Genomic DNA, 19,432 nt, shown 5'->3' on the forward strand with positions numbered 1-19,432 from the left:
ATTTTTTTCGAAACCGTCTTTCACCGTCTTAATTACGAATTTTTTTCGTAACCGTCAGCTAGTCAATAATAATGAAATTATTTAATTACAATTCTTAATAAATCACTGGTTTTTCTTATCTTTCTTAATATTTTTAAGAAAAAATCAACATACAGGTTAATGCATGTTTATTATTCCAGTAGCTTTACAAAAATATTTCTGTTTTGTTAAACTTTTTAATTATAAATGAAAGTATTTTTTTTAATTTTATTGTTTAAAGAAATTAAAAAAAAGGACACTGATCATGGTTCCCTCTTCCAATCTCAATATAGCACTAGTTTGCACTAATTTTGAAGGGAGTATTTTTATCTACATAAGAATGGAGTATTTTTTTAAGTCAATTCAAGGCTGCTGCCAAAGCAACCTACTGGGGTAACGAAGAAAATGCGGTGAAAAGAGGTAATTCTTAAGCTATAAGTAAAATTCTAAATACAGTGACTACCAAGCTTTGTAGCAAGTATAGAAGGCGCAATTGAAATCTAAAAAAAACAATTTGATAAAACCCTTCAATAGCTTCATCATGATTGTTTTAGCTTTATCGTGATTGTTTTACACATACACTAATTTCTTGATTTTCTTGCTAAATTACAACAAAGAAAGTGGCGTTTTAAACACCAATACCCCAAGCCTTAACCCGACTCAAAAGCCCAGAAAAACTTCTACTTTATGTCTCGCAGGCTGTTCGGATGCTTCCATGCACCAATTATAGAATTTATCTGACTGCCACCTCCTGGATCGAGCTTGCTCTAAGTATAAAATTTATTTGAATAAAGGGGAGGAGAAAGTAAACTCAAAGTCCAAGTCTCATAAATTAAGCGTCTATTTAAAGGTTACGCGTTTTGCCGCATTAGGGCATCATCAGACCTAAGTAGAATTAACAAAATTAAATAATACGGAACAGAACGCTAATTAACAGAAAAGACATACCTATCTAAATACAAAAAACTGCACACTGACTCACACCAACATAAATAAAAATAAAATAAAATAAGTTTATACCATCGTGTATCGTTATTGACTAAAATATGAATTTTAAAACGCCAAATATCACACCCAGTAAATTTTTTACATATTATTTTATAAAGAATGAAAACAAATACAATTATGAAAGGAAAAAATATAAAAAAAGATTTTTCAAAAAACACAGCGATCGAACCAGAGACCATTGGATCTGAAGTCCGAAGCATAATATACCTTGTCGCCAAACCGGGGTAATGATGTAGTATGCAAGTAACTACGTTATATGAGACAAGATTAAAAATTTTTATTGGAGATTATTGAAAATGGGATTACGTTCGAAATTGAAGATATCATTGACACAATTTAATATTGGGCTTCTCTTAGCTCTTGTAATCTCCAACTTTTCGAGGAGATCTAGTTTTTTACCTTTTCCACACTCATGTAATATAGTTGATAAAAGGTGATTTGCAAAGGCTGACTTTGTTTCTTTAATCCGTTTGAGGAGTTTTTCTTTAAATCAATATTCAAAAATATCGGCATTCGTATTTCCGTGGTAGTCGTCTCTTTTTGGTCGAAGAGAAAATCAAACGAGCGTCGGAGATAAAGCCCTCATTTTGTACGGATTTCCTGCATGTAAGTAGCACAATGTATCTTTTTTCACAACTAAAACTGCTGCTGGGATAGTATTGCATGCTACCATCTTGCCATGATGATTTTGATGGGTTCCCCTTGGCAAAAATCCAAGTTTTGGCTAGAAACACAACTTGTTTGGGATCATCCGAGGTTTTATTTTTTAGATATTACTCATTTACTTACTAGTTACTACGTTTTATTTACTACTATTTTATTTTTTAGGTTTTACTGTCCGATTATTCGTCTTTTTGTAATAAAATCAAGCTCTTAGGAACTTTTGCCAAACTAGCTAAACTAATTCTGTGGCTGCATGTTATTTTTTCTTGTTTAAAATAATTTTATACTTTTAAAACTAAACGACGTTCTCCCGAAGATAAAAACCGATATTCAGCAATATGTTTGTCTTCTTGCGAATCCATAATTCAAAACTTAAAAAATCACAAAGTAAATTCAATTAATAGCCTGATCATATCACTTCAAAATACCAAAAGGAATAGAATGTAGGTATAGACCATTAAAGTATTTATTTGTTCAATCAGGAAAATTATCACCTTTCAGGTACATACTCCTCTTAACCTATTTTTTCGGCACTATATTTGGGTTTTGTACATTTCCCAGAATTTATAATCCTTTTTTAACCCAATTATACCTTATTAAATAATAATAAATATTAACAAATTATTTAAATGTAATAAAGCATTTCCTAAAAAAATACTAGTACCCTTTAAAATAATAGTCAATATTACATTAAAAACCAAACATGTTTTTAAACCGCTGGTAACAGTCGTCCAAACCGGTACTATAGAAATAGCGAATAATACAACGATAAGGAATTCATTGTTTAACTGGTTCACTTATACACCGAGAGAGCCAACTAAAGCTACCTTTGTTGCCTGCTGGTCTTACAAGCTTTGCTCTCCATATAATCCCCATGAGTCCAAAGGTGTTCAAAATCTGGAGATCTTGCTGGCTTTTTAAAGGGTTTCTTTTCTGCCAGTCCATCTACCTCGCAATACATTATCCAGGTACTCACGAACAGGTTTCACAAAATAAGGAGGCCATGAGCAAATGAGGTCCTATTGGAACCAGATTCTATGTCGAACTAGATCCTCTTAAAAGAATTTTAAAATTTTGCTTCATTAAGACTTTATTGGTAGAAAATTGGTCGTATAACTCGATCACCAACAATCCCTGCTCAAACATTGGCTTTCTCTGGATGTTGAGTGTGGCCTTTGCTTATCCAGTGTGTGGTTTTATCTGCCCAATAACGGCAATTTTGACGATTTACCTCACCGTTCAACATAAACATTGATTCATCAGAAAATAGGACGTGTTCTATTTGTAGAGCATTTGTTGTCGGATGAAATTTCTCATCTTTAAGAACTCTTACCACTGAAGACTAGCTAATTTCAAGTTCCTTAGCTATCTGCCTAGTGAGGACATGGGGATTTTCTTCAAAATAAAGAAGTACATTTACTTTAACCTTTTTACTGAGTTTTTTTATTTTCCTTAGACGTCCATTTTCCCGGAACGGCATTTTGATCTTGCTTACGGTACTTTGCAATATCACTATACGATTGCGATGATCACAATGTCAGTGTGAGCTCATGTGTGGTCCTACGGTTAGAACCTTTGGTATGACACTCAAATCAGAAATCAGTATTAACACTAACCAGAGCTCTTTATTTTATTCTTGTCACGTGTCTCACTAACGATGTTAGCATCTTCGGGAAAAGATTAAAGCTAAACTAAATCTTTGAAAAGTTTTGCAGGGGAAGTCTTTTTACCACAAATAAAATTCCATTGTCGGGAGTGATGCATTTTGGCAAGTATTCTTGTTATCGTCAGACTCTAAAAAATATTACAAACACTTTAAAAAATACTTATCAAAATTATTTCAAAATTGTAAAAAAAAACCTACAAAATATTACTAATTGTCTTCACACGTTTACAGAATTGACATTTTATTTGTGGAGAAAAGACTTTCCCTGCAAAACTTTTCCATATTATATTGCCTCCACTTGAGAATGGTTTTTTGCCCCACTATAAACTATATCTATTTACAAGGTGGTCTTTTATATTAATAGTAGAGTGAAAGATCCAATAAGACATGGCTAAAAAATACTGAAACACTCACTAAACTACAATTGACTATAAGAAATTGGACCTTGTTATCCTGTTAAGTTACTTGGATCCCTATTAAGTTGCATTCCAAGCATCTATTAATAAAAAGCTATTAAATTGAATTCAATTTTTGAATTAGATAATATTTGTTAACTATCTTTTAAAAGACAAGGAGTAAAAAATTTGGGACAAATTTGTAACTTTAAGAACAAAAACTTAAACCTTTTAACATCAGCCAATAGAAAAATAGGGTTACTATTTAAAAAAATAATCGATAAGGTCATATTTCACATTTAAAACTTCCTGTATAATTTTTTTTTCACATTAAAATAAAGTTAATTTAATATGTTTATTGACATGTCCGAGCATATTTCCGAAAAAAAGTAAGTTGAACAAAAGTATTAAATTGCGACGTCTTACTAAATTTTTTAATGTATTTTCTTTACACAATATTGACCTAAAAAGTAGCTAGTTAGCACTGGAACTAAAGCTGAAGCATTCTTTACTGTTGCAAAGAATAAAAATACAAAGAGAAAATCCTCCCAGAGCTCTTAGAATATATTCTTTTATGTTAGTAAAAGGAAACTTGTGTTAGTAAGAAATACCAAAAACTGATAATTAAGTGCTAAGATAATATATTTATTATTTATATTGCTAAGAAAGACGGCTATTCTCTACAGAAAATTGATGACACCCTGGAAATGCTATCCGGTTAACAATTATTTTCAATGATGAAAAAGAATCTTAAGTAGCGGATTAGAAAATAGTGTCAAGACTGATTTAGTTAAAATCAAATTAATCGCAATTTGGCTATGATATAGTGAAAAACATACATTTAAAAGCTTTTTGGTCTCTAGTACTTATTACAGAAGATTCATAAGAAATTTCGCAATCCTTGCAATAGCTCTACATAACCTCACACAGAATAAGATAGTACTTTAATTGTCGGTAGGTCTCATAGTCTACTAACAATCTTAAAGCTAAAAAGACCATTGTACATTTCTTCAATTTAGGAAGACACATCTATTTTAGATGCATTTGCCAATAATTAGAGTTACTGGAATTGTTATTTCTCAAAAATTTTAAGGTAGCAAGGAAGTCATAGCTTACTTCTGTAAAACGCTATTAAAACCAGCAAGAAATTAATGGGTGATTGGGCGAGTCTTTAGCACCAACAAAAGGTTTCGAGCACTTTCATAAACATTTGGGTAGACAACTATTCAATCTTAAAAATGGCGATCTCAGTTCAAAAGCTATGACGGTCCTAAAGCAAACTGTCTTTAATATTTACAATGTATGACTTTATTATAGAATATATAAAAAGTAAACAGTATCGCTTTTTAACAAGATGCACGTATCATTTTACACCAAACTACCGCTATTAAAGCCTTGTTTTTTGCTTTTATTAGGTCGCAATTAAGATAGGCTGGTTTAATTATCTGTACTCTAATTTATTAAATCAATAAAGACAGTCAAATATTGAAGGAAAATTTTAAAAATGTAAATACATTTAATCTAGAGGCACTCATCTTCGAGAGGCATATATCCTCAATTGAAACTTTTAATTAAATACTAATTATAACACGTCATGTTTTGAAAATAGACAAAATATGTTTCCGCAAACTATATTAAATACGTTTTAAAGTATAGATGGTTCTGAAATTTTTAAGATGTCCCTCGATGAGCATCTTAAATTAACAAAAAACTTACTACACATAATAATTAGTAAACAAAGACAAGGTCATTAATGTTTACACGAATCTCTGCCTATTTTATTAAATTAATTAAGAATTTATTAGTAAATATACAACCTTCTGCATTAAAATTATAGATAGGAAAAAGAGTCTTTTGTGAGAACATTTTAAATGTAAAGCTCTACAAACATTCAAATGCTTTCGTAATTTTCGTATATTTCTTAACGAACTCGAAACTTGACAATTCATTTCATTCTAGAACTAATATGACAAGCAAACCGTCATTACTATCTACCTTTTATAATAACTTTATCTTTTAATAATTTTACTGACAAAGAAATGAACAAGTTAAGCATAATTGTATTAGCAATATTGGCACTGTTATTGATATTTACCACAAATGAGGTTCACTTACAAAACCAGGATGGTAAGTCAATTATTTTTTAAAATATATTTGACGTCATACTTTAAAAAAATATATTATATTGGTTTAGAATATCTTATTATTAATATACTCTTATTATTTTTATTAATTTTAATTTACTTATTAATTTATTTTCATCAGTCGATAATTAATGACGGTTGGAGATACTTTCCAACTAAAACGTAGTGCTAAATAAAAAATAAAATTTTTTTGATCTATAGCAACTCTAAATAAAGAAAATTCGTAATGTAGGTACATACATTATTATATGACTAAATTAAAAGAATAATACATAAGCAAAAATTAAAATAATTTAGATTATCTGTTGAAAGTGGCTATCAAAACATTTTAACACTCTGTACTTTTTTGTATACTCTGTAGCTCAAAAGTTAAGGAGTTTAGGATAAAAACTTTTCTTCTTAAAATCACCTAAGGATTAACACTCTTTAAACACTCTCAAAAGGGTCGAGGAGCGAAAGCAATTATAGGAAATGGTTTGTGCCTTAGAAGTCGATTCAATGCTATTAAGTAGAAGTGTTGGCGTAGGGGTTCTGGGTATGGACCAGAAAACTGTTAATAGTATTTGGAAAGAACATGGGTATAAATGTTTAAAATATTCTAAAACTCAGGATAACTATTATAATTAAACATTTTATTTTTAGAATAATCTTCTCCTTTGTATGAATATCCAATCTTATCTTATAGAGACCCTATACAAACATGAATTTGGTAGTTAACTTATTGTTTAGTCCAAGAACAACATCTGTTGGCTTTTTAATTTTAACAAAAGAACTGATTTTTGTTAGGTTTATTTTTAGAAGTTTTAATTTTATTTACTATTAATTTTATCTACCTTCATCAGAGTTTGTGTGTAATTTTTATTTAAATAACGCTTTAGTTTTTATTATAATACATAGCGTAATAAGCACTTTAAGAGAACAATAATTCTATGTGGTTGTACAGTGATGCCTCTAAAACTTAGCAATAGAAAAATATTTAAGAACTACCCGAACTTGCGTTATTTTATTGCAAGTAATACATTTACTCCCATCAAAGACACACGCGTATTAAAGCCCTACTGAAAAGTTATATGTAGCAGAGCGCACAAAATAAATGCGTGCACGTCTCTATATTTCGTATTAAAACACCACTCTATGCATAATGATCGATTCCCTAACCTGTATATTCTAATATAAAAAAATTGATGATATGTCGTCGGCTTACTTTCATTTTGGATACATTTTACAGGAGGCACAAAAAACGTGTTTAAAATCATATACACTATTTTCGTGAATTGATATTGTATTTAATCCTAATTACAATTGATTTTTGATAAATCAACACTATTTTTTTGTTAAAATATTACCAACATAATTTTTAAGGAGACTTCGAAGGTTTTGAAACAAAAAAACAAGTAATGCTGGAGACTTAGTAGGTTTTATTTATTTTGAATTCTGCTTAATTATGTTTTAAATGTTATCATGAGCTACTGAACAAAAGAAAGGTATACATTATACATTATATAAATTATTTTGAAAAATTAACCAAAAATTAAAAATTAGTCTGCTTCAAATGGTAGGGTGTCATAAAAAAGATGATAGTCCGCAGGTATAACTTCTTTTAATTGTTGAAAATGATCGTATTTGCTTTTTTTAATTGGAAGTGGGTTTCCATAAAGAGGAACTATTTCTCCAACCCCTTGACTTTTCCTGCTCTTTTCTCTCTCTTCCAATACTGGTCTTTCTTCCAAAAAGTCTCTTTTCCAATACTGTCCAATCATCGTCAAAATGTAATTTGAAGTGTAATTTTCCATGAGGCCTATACTGAATGGCGCACAAATCATTAACAGTCGGATCTCCTGTTTTATAGCCAGGACGAATGGAAGTGTGGTACTTAAGTGCCGAAAAGTTTTAAAAATATTTATGTTTTAAATATTTAAATTGATAGGGTTTTGGATTTGACCGAGCCGATTTACATGCAGGAATATATCCAGCAGGTGAATAAATTTCTCTATTGCGGAGTTTTCGCTCAATTGTAGCATGCTATCGCACTCTATCTGGGTATGGCTACTTACCAAATATTTTTGCGTAATAATGATACCCTTTTTTATTAATAGATGCAAAAGAGCATTTGTTACGTTTTTATTTTGGGCAGTGCATCCATTACTATAGAAAATTATTTCTTCACCTTCGCACATACTGGATTCTTCTAGGAAATTATACAGAATTGTTGCAAATTCATTTGAGGTAACTTTTCCTTCTGCCTCATGCCAAAGAAAGCAATTTGCATCTTTTGTTCTTAAATTATATAAAGTAAAATTATGAACTACCAACTTTTTTTTGTAATAAATATTCGAAGCCTTTAGCATTGGACAAAGAAGAACCGATTGAAGGTCCATTGTAAAAACACGATGAGCTGTGCTTTTGTCTGTAGATTTTTCATCGCGTGCTCTATTTTTTCTGGAAACATGTTGGTTATATATCTGTTCGTCACCGTTTCCCACCTTATATGAGACACAAAGGTCACATTGATCCTTTTTGGATGCGTATAAGCTTAAGTTATTTAAAGCAAACTCTTCATGAAACGTCTTTATGGAGAGAGATTTAATAGACCTAGTTTCACAGTATTCAATATAACTTTTTTATTGACCCCAAGGTGTTCATCTTCGCTTTCACTTGGTAAGTACTCATCATCGTCATCGCATTGCACTACTTGGTTGGTCGTAAATATTCCTGACGTTCCAGGCTCCGCAACATCAATATCACTTTGCTTTGGATGGTCTTGCACCCTATTTCCCCCGTCAGTTTCTAGGTTGAGGTCCGAAAATGCATTTTCTGAAGCGCCTACGGTAAATTCATAATAATAAAGTACCTTTAGAAGTTAAGTAAGAACACTTAACATTTATCTCGCCTAATAACATTAATTCATCAGGTCCTCCACAGTCATCTATTAATGTTTTAATAGCTTCATCTATTTCCGTCTGAAGTTCAAAACAATTTTCACTTTCGATCTCGTTAGTTGTCGCATTTTATGCCAGATCGTCATGGTTTTTAACTATTTTATTATTTTCCAAAAATAAAGTCGATGTATTATCCATTATTGAGGAAATTTTACCGTGAATTTCATTGAAATTTGTAGCTAGAGCTACCATAAACTTATTTCTGCCCAAACCCCCGTACATCTTAAACAGAATAAAAAACCTATAATAGTCAGTTTTACTGAGTTATTGAATCTAAATTAATAATAAAATCCTTAACTCGTTTATTTTTTTATCGATTTTTTTCAAATTTGGCAATGTTGTTATTCTCATAGAAAGTAATTTTCACGCATTTTTGAAAACATTATACAAATTACGGTTTCACCGGAAATTAACCCAACTTTTGATTTTTAAAGCGACATCCCATATATTTTTGATTTTTTGGATTCTGCACATTGATTTACACTTTTTAAGTAAATCGATGCGAAGAATTAAAAAAACCAAAAATTTATGGGGGGTCTCATTTAAAAATCAAAAGTTGGGTTCATTTTTGGTGACACCAAAAGTAGTAAAATATTTTTAAAAATGTTTGAAAGTCGCTTTTTATGAGAATAACAACGTTGCGAAATTTCAAAAAAATCGTTAAGAAAATAAACGAGTTAACGGGGTGGTCAATTTGTAACCATCAATAACCCTGTACATCCAAACAAAAAAGGATTTAAAAGGTAAAAAATAATAATTATTGTAATTCAACTCTCCTAATCAAAACCATCTGTCTCCTTTCAAACGATGTTTGCCATAAAACAGGGTTAATCAAAACCTCCTAAGGCGTTTTTAAACAACTTAAGGAAATTTATCATAACAAACCCCAATAATTAATATTATATAGTTAATAACTAATTACTTACTTTCTGTTCTAATGAATAAACGCACTTTCTTTTCTATTTATTCGTATTTCACTGTGAAATCAACTGAAAATGAAGAGCACACTTTGAGAAACAATAGCCATTATGTCAAAATGCAGACCTAGAAGCTTTTGAGTAATGTTACACGTTTTAACGACATAGAAGGTTTAATCATTGTTCGATAGATGGCGCTGTAATAAATTAAAGACTTGAGAGCTTTTACAGGATGCTGAATAATAATATTAATTTTTTTTGTATTAAAACCTCGAAAATAGTAAAAATCAGATTTAGGAGGTTTTAAAAGTAAACCGACGATATTTTTTTTATCTCCTTTTTATTGAATTATTTCTATATTTAGTCGCACTATATTTTACCCTTAAATGAAGTTCCTTTAGAGTTAACTATGAGCATGATAATAATTATTTGCAAATGTATTTAGAGATAACAGGTATTACTTTAAACTTGGCACAAATTTAATACCAAAAACGTGACACAAAAGTTTTAATAAAAGAAAGAAGTAACTTAGTATGAGAGTTTAAATAATATGATACGAACATTTACATATATTATGTATCTATTATCTTTCTTATTTATAATTACATTCATTCAATTACAATTACTTCTATTACCCAACTCGGTGCGATTTCTAATCCGCCAGGCATAAATAGGTGTCTAGGAATTGTGCATCTAGCTAGTTGATTGCTGAATTTCTAAACGGCCGATTATTGAATTAAAAATGTGGTGAAAGGCAAAAATTTCAACATTGAATATTTGCACTGCAATCGCAGTTTTAGGTAACCAAATAACTTTAATCACTAATATTTTATAACTGCAATAAAATAATCTAATAAATAGTTACTAAAATAAACTCAATTAAAGTGATCCATTGCCACAATATACCAGGTGGTAATTTGCCAAGCTGGTCATAGGAAATCCCATTTAAATTATGATACTTTCAAATACTGGCTTCCCTGTATATTAAAAAAAAACTCTAAAATATACATATATAAAAATAAAATAGAAATATACTGATTTTTCAAAGGTCACAACACTAAATTTTATTACTTTTTCTGTGATTTTATAAATACATGCAAGTACTTGCAAACAAGAAAACAAAAAAACTAAAAAGAAAGTATTGAGAATAAATACAAAATAATTTTTAAGCTAATACAGTAATTTTTCTGAATCAAGTGCTCAAACAATCCTCCATTTACCGCCAAACAATATTCTAATCGGTTGTAAAGTACGGTTCTTACATTACTAAGCTAATATGCAATTATGTATTTAGTTACATGCCGGTCAAATTGCCATATGCAACTCTTCCTAATTTCGATAACGTACAACATTATAAATAACACTTTAAATGTAACCGCGCAGGAAAAAATCATTTGGTGAAGGGTTCGGAGACCTGGCTGGTCAATTAATAGTGGAATTTAGTCTAAGTACGCATCCATTAAATACATTTTGTAGATATTCCCTGACTTGCTGTGAATTGTGAGCAGGACAGCCAGCTATTTGAAATCAAATCTCATTTTCAGGTGCAACTTTCTCCAATGCTGGTCCAGTTTGATTTGTTAAAAGTTTCAAAAATGCTTAGAACATTAAAACGCTTAAAAATATTACAAGGCTAGAATTATCGTGAAACTATGGGTAGTTTGTTTGCTTGCAATATCGCCGATGCAATAATGCTAAACGCTTATGTAGAAATGGCAGAAAACCACTTTATCATATCAATTAGCAAATCATAAAAAATTGTTACTTATTTTTACAGGCACAAAACCATACTATTGGTCCCCATTAATAAAATATTAAGCATTTGCTTATACAAAATATGATAAGATGCTCTATAAAGAAGTCAATATTGAAAGTTAATAGAATATAGATAACGTATGTTAGAGAAAAGGGCGCCGGAACGCCGCTCGATTGCATTGTTGATGCTAACCATACAAGGAATCTTTATTACTGACGTCGTCAAAAAATATTTACATAATAAATATTTATTGATAATAGATTATGCCTTAAATATAAACAATATTACCGTTTATGAACTCTTTATGCGTTTTTTAATGAACCTTATTAGAGTAAAAGTACCTACCTAATAAAAAGCATTTCTAGGGAAATTTCATATTTTATAATTATTATAAATTTCTTAATAATTCGTTTTAAGATACAATTTATTATTAATTTAATATGCCATTTTTATGCCAACATAACAAAAAAAACATAAAATCCTTGTTTCCGTGGTACGAAACAAACGGCACAAGTTTTTGCCGTCATAACAGTACTTCTACTTCGTAACGTAACACACTCAAATTAGACTTTCGTGTTAAATCATAAAAAATTGAATAAAAGTAAAATAATTTTCTAAAAAAATAGGCCCAATAATTTTATGACCAAAAATACCTTTGAGGATACTGGATACTTGTAAGAACATATCTGTGTTCGTTTTTTTACACTAAAACAAACATTTCGTAAAAAATCCCTGTGGTTATTCGCCCTTTCCATAACTTCAACACAGAAATCTGCTTTTCGGATTTCATCACCTTCCCTTAGTTCCTGATATTTTAATATTTAGAGGAATGGTATCTATATTTTTTTAGTAAGCACAATAATGTGCTTTGATCTTTTCATCAAACTTCTTTAAAAATTCTGCCGCTAATTCCTTTATTTATTTCAATATGAGGTAAATATTTTCCTAGCTCTTCTATCATTATTGTTTTGCTCTGTGCATTTGCATTTGCTATTTACTGCACCGTTAGTCTCATATATATTAACAATATTTTGCACTCTTGTTTTACTTGAAAAATGCCTTTGAGGAAAATGTACACAGAATACTTTGGAAATTTTTTGAAACTTTTCCCCATAAAGTACCACTTAATCATAGTTATTTTCTCTTAAATAGTGTAACATTTATTCATACTGATCACTAAATATATAGATTTTGACAATATTTTGATAATTTTGCTGGGGGTTCTATATTTTAGTTTTTTTCAAATAAATTCTTAATCTCTTATTAGAAAGTAATGAAATTTGGCATGGTGGCTTATCTTACTCGCATCTTTACAAAAGTCTATAACAGTCTCTCTTTCTAATATACAGAAGAGTCAACATTTTAAGGTATTATAATTTATATGAGATTTCTTATTGCAAGCTTGGCGATGCAACACCCGTTTTACGCTTTTTATCTTAAAGAAGCAAGAAATGTAAGTGCAGATCTTCCCTATTAATTAAATCTAAAACGTTTATAGTATCTAGGTTTTCTGAAGGAAAATGATTCATGTAATCGATGTAAATAAAGCAAATAAAGTTTCGAGAACAAAATATTATTTTAATAAATAAAGAAATACTACAACGAGCGCTTAGAGACCGACGGATAATAATACCGCAAATCGACTGACTAAACCTTCCAAAAACCCGGCCAAGAAGACGTGATGCTACTTTCTTTTTCTGGGTGGTTTATGATAGGGTGCATCGTTATCTTGTCGGTTCTCTAAAGACGCCTTTGTAATCTGTTTGGGCTTGTTTGCTTTTCCCAGGGCCCTGGATGGCCATTAGGTAGGATTAAAAACAGACTGGCACCATCTTTGTAATGGGTTACAGTCGGCCTTCCTGACTACACTTCACGAGCTCGTGAAGTTAGATTCACTAAAAAAAACAAAAAAAAAACTTAATTAGTTACCTATATTATAAACAAATTCAGAAGACGAAACACATTTTTCGGCAACTGATGGTTGCTACTGATATTGTCATCATCATCAGTAACTGTCGTAACAAAAGGTTTCATTATATCTGAAGGACATATGCCCGTATAAGCAGTCCTACAACGTTTTGATCCTTGTAATTCGTTTACTACATAGCGATCATTATCAAGGACTTTCGATGCCGCAAAAGGACCTTTAAACTTCGGTTTAAGCTTTCGACTTCTACCGTCATTGCAGACCTTACTTGCTTGAACTAACACATGTTAGTAACGCATGTTAGTAAACGCTGTTCCTTGGTCACAAATTATTCCTCTTGGAACACCAAACATTTCAATTATGTTTTCCAGAAAATATAACACTGGCAAAGTTTTGATGCTAGGAACTGCTTTTAAAAAGACAAACTTCGTAAATGCGTCGACGACGACTATCAAATAGGCATTTTTTCTTTTACTCGTAACAAACGGTCCAAGATGATCAATGTGTATTGTGTCCATTGGTATACTCAGTTTTTCTATTGGGTTAAGTCTTCTAGGACGTTTCCCAGATGGCATTTTATTATACAAACATCCGTGTACTTATGGCTCCTAAAGTTTTATCCACTGCAAAGTAACCTGCAAAAAACAATCGCCTTAGCGATATAAGTAATTGCCGAGGTCCTTTGACCTCAATTATTATTTCTTTGATCCTTGTTTTCTTTGATCGTTATTCATGTTCGCGTCGATCAAATACAAATAGATCCGTCGATCTCAGATATAAATTTGCCTTCTTAACTCATACGCATAGATCCTTTGATCTATGGAAATCCGTTGACTTCAATTAAGACACAATATTTACAACTTACACACATAGATCCGTTGATCTAGGGAGATCCGTTGATTTTCAGTTATGTGTTGGGAAATGCTTTCGCAACCCATGTAAATCCACATGCTTCACCTATATTCTTTGATTTGCAACCAATTAAACATTCCATTGGTGTGGCATTTATAGCTCGATTAAATGAAGTATTTAGTGACTTAATTATACAATCAATGAAATAACAGGTATTCGAATTGCTAGAATTAACAATTTTGGGTATTTGAACAATACTAATTTACGACTTACACTCAATCCAAGAACTCGGATATTGCTGCAAGCCATTGTACCAGTTGCGGGCCATCCCTCTTAGATGAGAATGTACCTGATATATGGTGTTTACGTGGTCCCAGTTATTAATATTTCCAATCTGGTCTATTTTTTTTAGCCATACAACAGCTGATAAATTTTGATTTTCGGGATCAAACTCTGGGATACAATCGCTCCTTACAGCTAGCCGCCTAATGTCGGACGTTGGTCCGCCTTGCTTTACAAAAATCCCCACCATTCTTTCTAGTCTTTTAATTCTGTCATCAACTGAGGTAGATGGGTTACAATTAGTAGATGTAGATGTGCTGGCATTAGCTATATCTATAGTAGTTTCAATAACCGATTCTACCATAGGAGGGGTATGACAGTGATTATCAGTACTCTCAACCGTTCGTAACTGGTTGCGTGAGTCATGTTGCGGCAAAATAATATCTTTGGACTTACCCGGGTAGAATGACTTACATGATCGTTTCTGGCTAGACTTTTTGTATCTAGATGACGATTCTGAGTCACTAGATGATGTCGAATCACTCGAACTAGACCTATTATGTTTTTTGCGACCCATTGTCAACAGAATGTCTTTAAATAAATTAATTAAAGAAAAAGTCTATATGTGTATGCGTAACTCACAAAATTAATTGTACCTTATTTACCAAAAAAAACTTATTTACAGTAAAACGGCCTATTTACAAAATAATATACGTACATATACACATACGTAACGTTATGTACAATATTCACATCGAAAAATTAAATTTAAAGCAACTAGTCTATATTTACACGCAACACTAACTTATGTGTACTATAAAGTAGTACAAAGCAAATTCACGAACTTCACCGTTTAGTTCACCTCACACCTAAACTGTATTCGATGTAAATAAAACAAATAAAGTTTCGAGAACAAAATATTATTTTAATAAATAAAGAAATACAACAACGAGCGCTTAGAGACCGACGGATAATAATACCGCAAGTCGACTGACTAAACCTTCCAAAAACCCGGCCTTGAAGACGTGATGCCACTTTCTTTTTCTGGGTGGTTTATGAGAGGGTGCATCGTTATCTTATCGGTTCTCTTAAGACCCCTTTGTAATCTGTTTGGGCTTGTTTGCTTTTCCCAGGGCCCTAGGTGGCCATTAGGTAGGATTAAAAACAGACTAGCACCATCTGTGTAATGGGTTACATTCAGTTTGTTTCTTTTTCGATACGTTAATAAAACAAAATTTAGAAATTTCAAATATATAGGTAAATTTTCAAAGATAGATTTTTTTATTTTAATAGTTCTTAATTCCAGGTAGACTTCTATTAATAGGTGCATCAAAAGTGGAAAACAATACTGAGTTATTCAGAAGCGAATTAAAAAAATAGTGTTATCGCAAAACTAATACATATTTATCTTATAGTACAATCAACTTAACATTTAAAGAGGCATGTAAGTTTAATAAATCTATGCATGCGGTTTTTTTCTGTTGTCACATCTTGTTGATTTATGAATAAAGCCCGACACGATTATTGGTATCTCTCTTTCTTGTCGTTTTTTAATAATAAAAACTTTAAAGTATTTTGACTAAAATAAAATAGGGACATATGAGATATTAGATATGACTTATTTGCTATTTTGTTTTAATTTAAAAATTCCTTTTTGAATTTTTACCTTATGATGAAGATTTCAATTGCTTTTTTTATTAGCGGAATAATAATGGCAGAACTTGAAAGTATTAAAACTGTCGCTTTAACACTAAATGATACCTATTGTAGTATATAAGTTGACATTCTGTGATTTTGGTCTTAAAGCAGGTTAATTTGCTGAAAATTATTTGTTTGGAAAATTTCAAAGGGTCGTATTTATCAAAATACTATTAACGTGGAATTGTACACTTATTTAAAAATTTCAAATAATATGAACAGCAGTCAGCAGCTATATTCTTTCATGAGGATCAATAATTAAAGTGCAATGTTTCGATAGTAATTTTTGAAACTAACTAAGGCTCAATCATTAGTACCGTTTTTTACTTCAAATTGATTTTAGGAATTGATTTTTATATTCATTAAAACTGAAATATTGATTTCAATGATTATAAAACGTGGTTTAAGCAAATAGCGCTATTTACTGGCTACATATAAAGCTAGAAACCTAGCAATATATAAGAAACCAGGCAGAAATTATTTATTTAGGAAGTTTAGTAAACCGTAGTGTTTTTCAATATGTATTAAACAAATTGATCAGGTTATTGTTAAAAAATAATATATAGATTCGTTAACGAAAGTTCTTATAAACGTGTACCCCAAAAAGCTTGATGTTTAATATACAAAAAGTTAGAACTTTGTTTAAAGGAAAGCAATAATTCACTTAAATTAGTTTTTTGAGTATACTGTCAAAAATAATAATACAAATAATATAAAATAATATAGCACAATTTTTATCTATTAAATTGTTGGTGTTTTTAATTCCGAAGATCAATAAAATTTAAAAATAAAAACTCAAAAGCATTTTTTTGGTTCAACCTGAAGCTATTCTTCTAAAAATGGAATGGAAGACTGTAATAATGTTATACAAAAATATGATTTAAATTTATTTGCAATTAGTATTAGAAGTACAAAATCTCAGTTGTTTTGTCAAAAGTTAATTTATATTTAGGGTGGTGGCTGTTTTCATAGGTATATTTTATTTTTATTGTATTTTGATTTTTTGCTTTTTTATTTTTTTATTTCTTATTTTTTTTTATATAGCATAGCTATCTTTTAATATTTTTACTTAATTTTGTAATATTAATTCTTATTGATTCAGCAAGTATTTCTACATTTTATTACATTTCTGGTGTTTGTATGAGGGAATAAATACTTAATTGACAGAAATTATATTGATAAAATCATAGGTAGGCCACTATATACTGAAAAAATGAATAAGCATTTTAATATATTTGAAAAATGCATGTCTATACCAGTGCCAACATTTTTTCTATATTTTTTCGCATCTTTTGTTTAACTTTTTTTTGTAGTAGAGTAGGAACTAAAATATTACCAAATTTTAAAGTTTAACACGTTTGTACTTTACAGGTTCCAAACATGCTACTGACAAAAGGAACATGTCATGTAATAATTACTGCCGTAACAAAGGTAAATTGACTGGATACTACAGTCAAATAATAAACACTTGCAATTGCTCAACGGTCAACATAACAACAAAACAACATTGGTAGAATATTATTTATAATTTTTTTCTAATAAAATACCTGTACATTTTAATATAAAATAATAAAATAAATTTAAAATAAACATATTTTTTTACTTCAGTGTAATAGCCGTGTCCAATCAAGCTAAAATATATATACTTTAGTAATAGGTACTCATATTATAACTGTTGATTGAATATTCTTAAATATTGTTATAACATTGCCATAGTACAATAATTAAGGTTGAATATGGATCAATCAGCGAGCGGGAACATTCACCACGATATCAGGAAAAAAAGCTCAAACGGAGATATACACTTATACAATACGTCGTCTAATACAAAAAATTATATTTTTAAATTTCTTTATAAAGGAGACATGGGAATAATTTCAAAACTCTTGGTCTTTGTGTCTAAAAAAATGAAATAAAATAAAACATGGCTCAAAATAAATTCTATAATAGGGAAGGAGAAACAAAATAATTTAATAATTAACTTGCGTTTACTTACTTTATAATCCTAAATGCAACATCTGAAAGCTGTTACAAAATGCTTCTCAATAAAATTCTACAAATCAAGTTAATAATTTTATTAATATAAATTAAAATTTTAATTTATTTTATGTTATTAGTAAAAGAAAAATTCATATTGCTGTACCTCTTTAAGTAGTATTTGTCTACATAAGAGAAGTTGTCACATTTACTATTCAATATGACCTTTAATTGAAAAAAATTAAATGTTTTTTTTTATTGTGTTGTAATAAATATCTGGTGGTTTTATAGTTCCATCGGCCTCTCTGACAGTTACTGCAAGCTGCATTTTTCCAACACACATTTTTTCTTTAATTATAGCACATAAATGATCCTGTATGTATTATAACCATTTGTATACTTCCTTTTTATATTTATGGGGACTTAATTTCTTGTTTTTTTCCTAAAGGTAAATTTGCGCTAACATTCTTTTGCAATAAAAATAAAAAAATACAATGGAGAGCAAAAAAAGACTAAAACTGAGAGAATATTTATACATAAAGGGATTGAGAAAAAAAACTACTGTGTAACAAATACCATGTTTTATTATTTCTTCTAAAAAGATTTTAAAGTGTCATTGGAGTAAAAAAAAGTAAACAAATATGTTAAATATAACTATAAATAATAACCATTGACCCTGAGAAAATTTAGATAAGTTTACAGCCAAAAACTAAAACAAAAATCTTCAAAAATATAGAAACAAACACTTAACATTAAACTTACAAATTATTAAAAATATTTCAGATATTTAAACTATTAATTGATTAGTTGCTTAATCAATTTTACATTACACAGGTAAAAACTCAAAGCATAAAATATTTATATGTGCAAACACTAAAAATAAAGAATATTCAGCCACATTTATTGTTATTCTATATGTTTTTTTTCCTTAGAGTTGGCATTTAAGTGTATCCCTATTTTTAAAAAAGAAAGCAACACCAATATTAATAATTAATTAAATTAGGATATAAGGTTTACAAATTAATAGTAAAACAGTAAATTAAATTAATCATTGCATATAAAATTCTAGCCTGATTGAGGTATTTTATAAACTAAGAAATTTGTAGAAAAAAAATCTATTATAAAACCTTTTTAAATGCTTATACCGGGTATATTTTGATTTATTATTGAGAATAACTCGACTGATGAAC

The 19,432-nt window shown here is 29.9% G+C and overlaps 1 protein-coding gene and 1 long non-coding RNA gene across 2 annotated transcripts in view; both read left to right on the forward strand.

Annotated features, from left to right (window-relative positions):
- Window positions 1–19,432, forward strand: part of LOC126744862 (innexin shaking-B) — a 256,450-nt gene that overhangs the window by 73,938 nt on the left and 163,080 nt on the right. The gene's annotated exons all lie outside the window — the stretch shown is intronic.
- On the forward strand, window positions 5,720–17,855 carry LOC126744865 (uncharacterized). The gene is made up of 2 exons (XR_007663359.1): window positions 5,720–5,877; window positions 17,637–17,855. It is a non-coding gene; the product is annotated as an uncharacterized LOC126744865 (long non-coding RNA).

Source organism: Anthonomus grandis, chromosome 15, assembly GCF_022605725.1.
Source record: "Anthonomus grandis grandis chromosome 15, icAntGran1.3, whole genome shotgun sequence".
NCBI classification, from domain to species: Eukaryota; Metazoa; Arthropoda; class Insecta; order Coleoptera; family Curculionidae; genus Anthonomus; species Anthonomus grandis.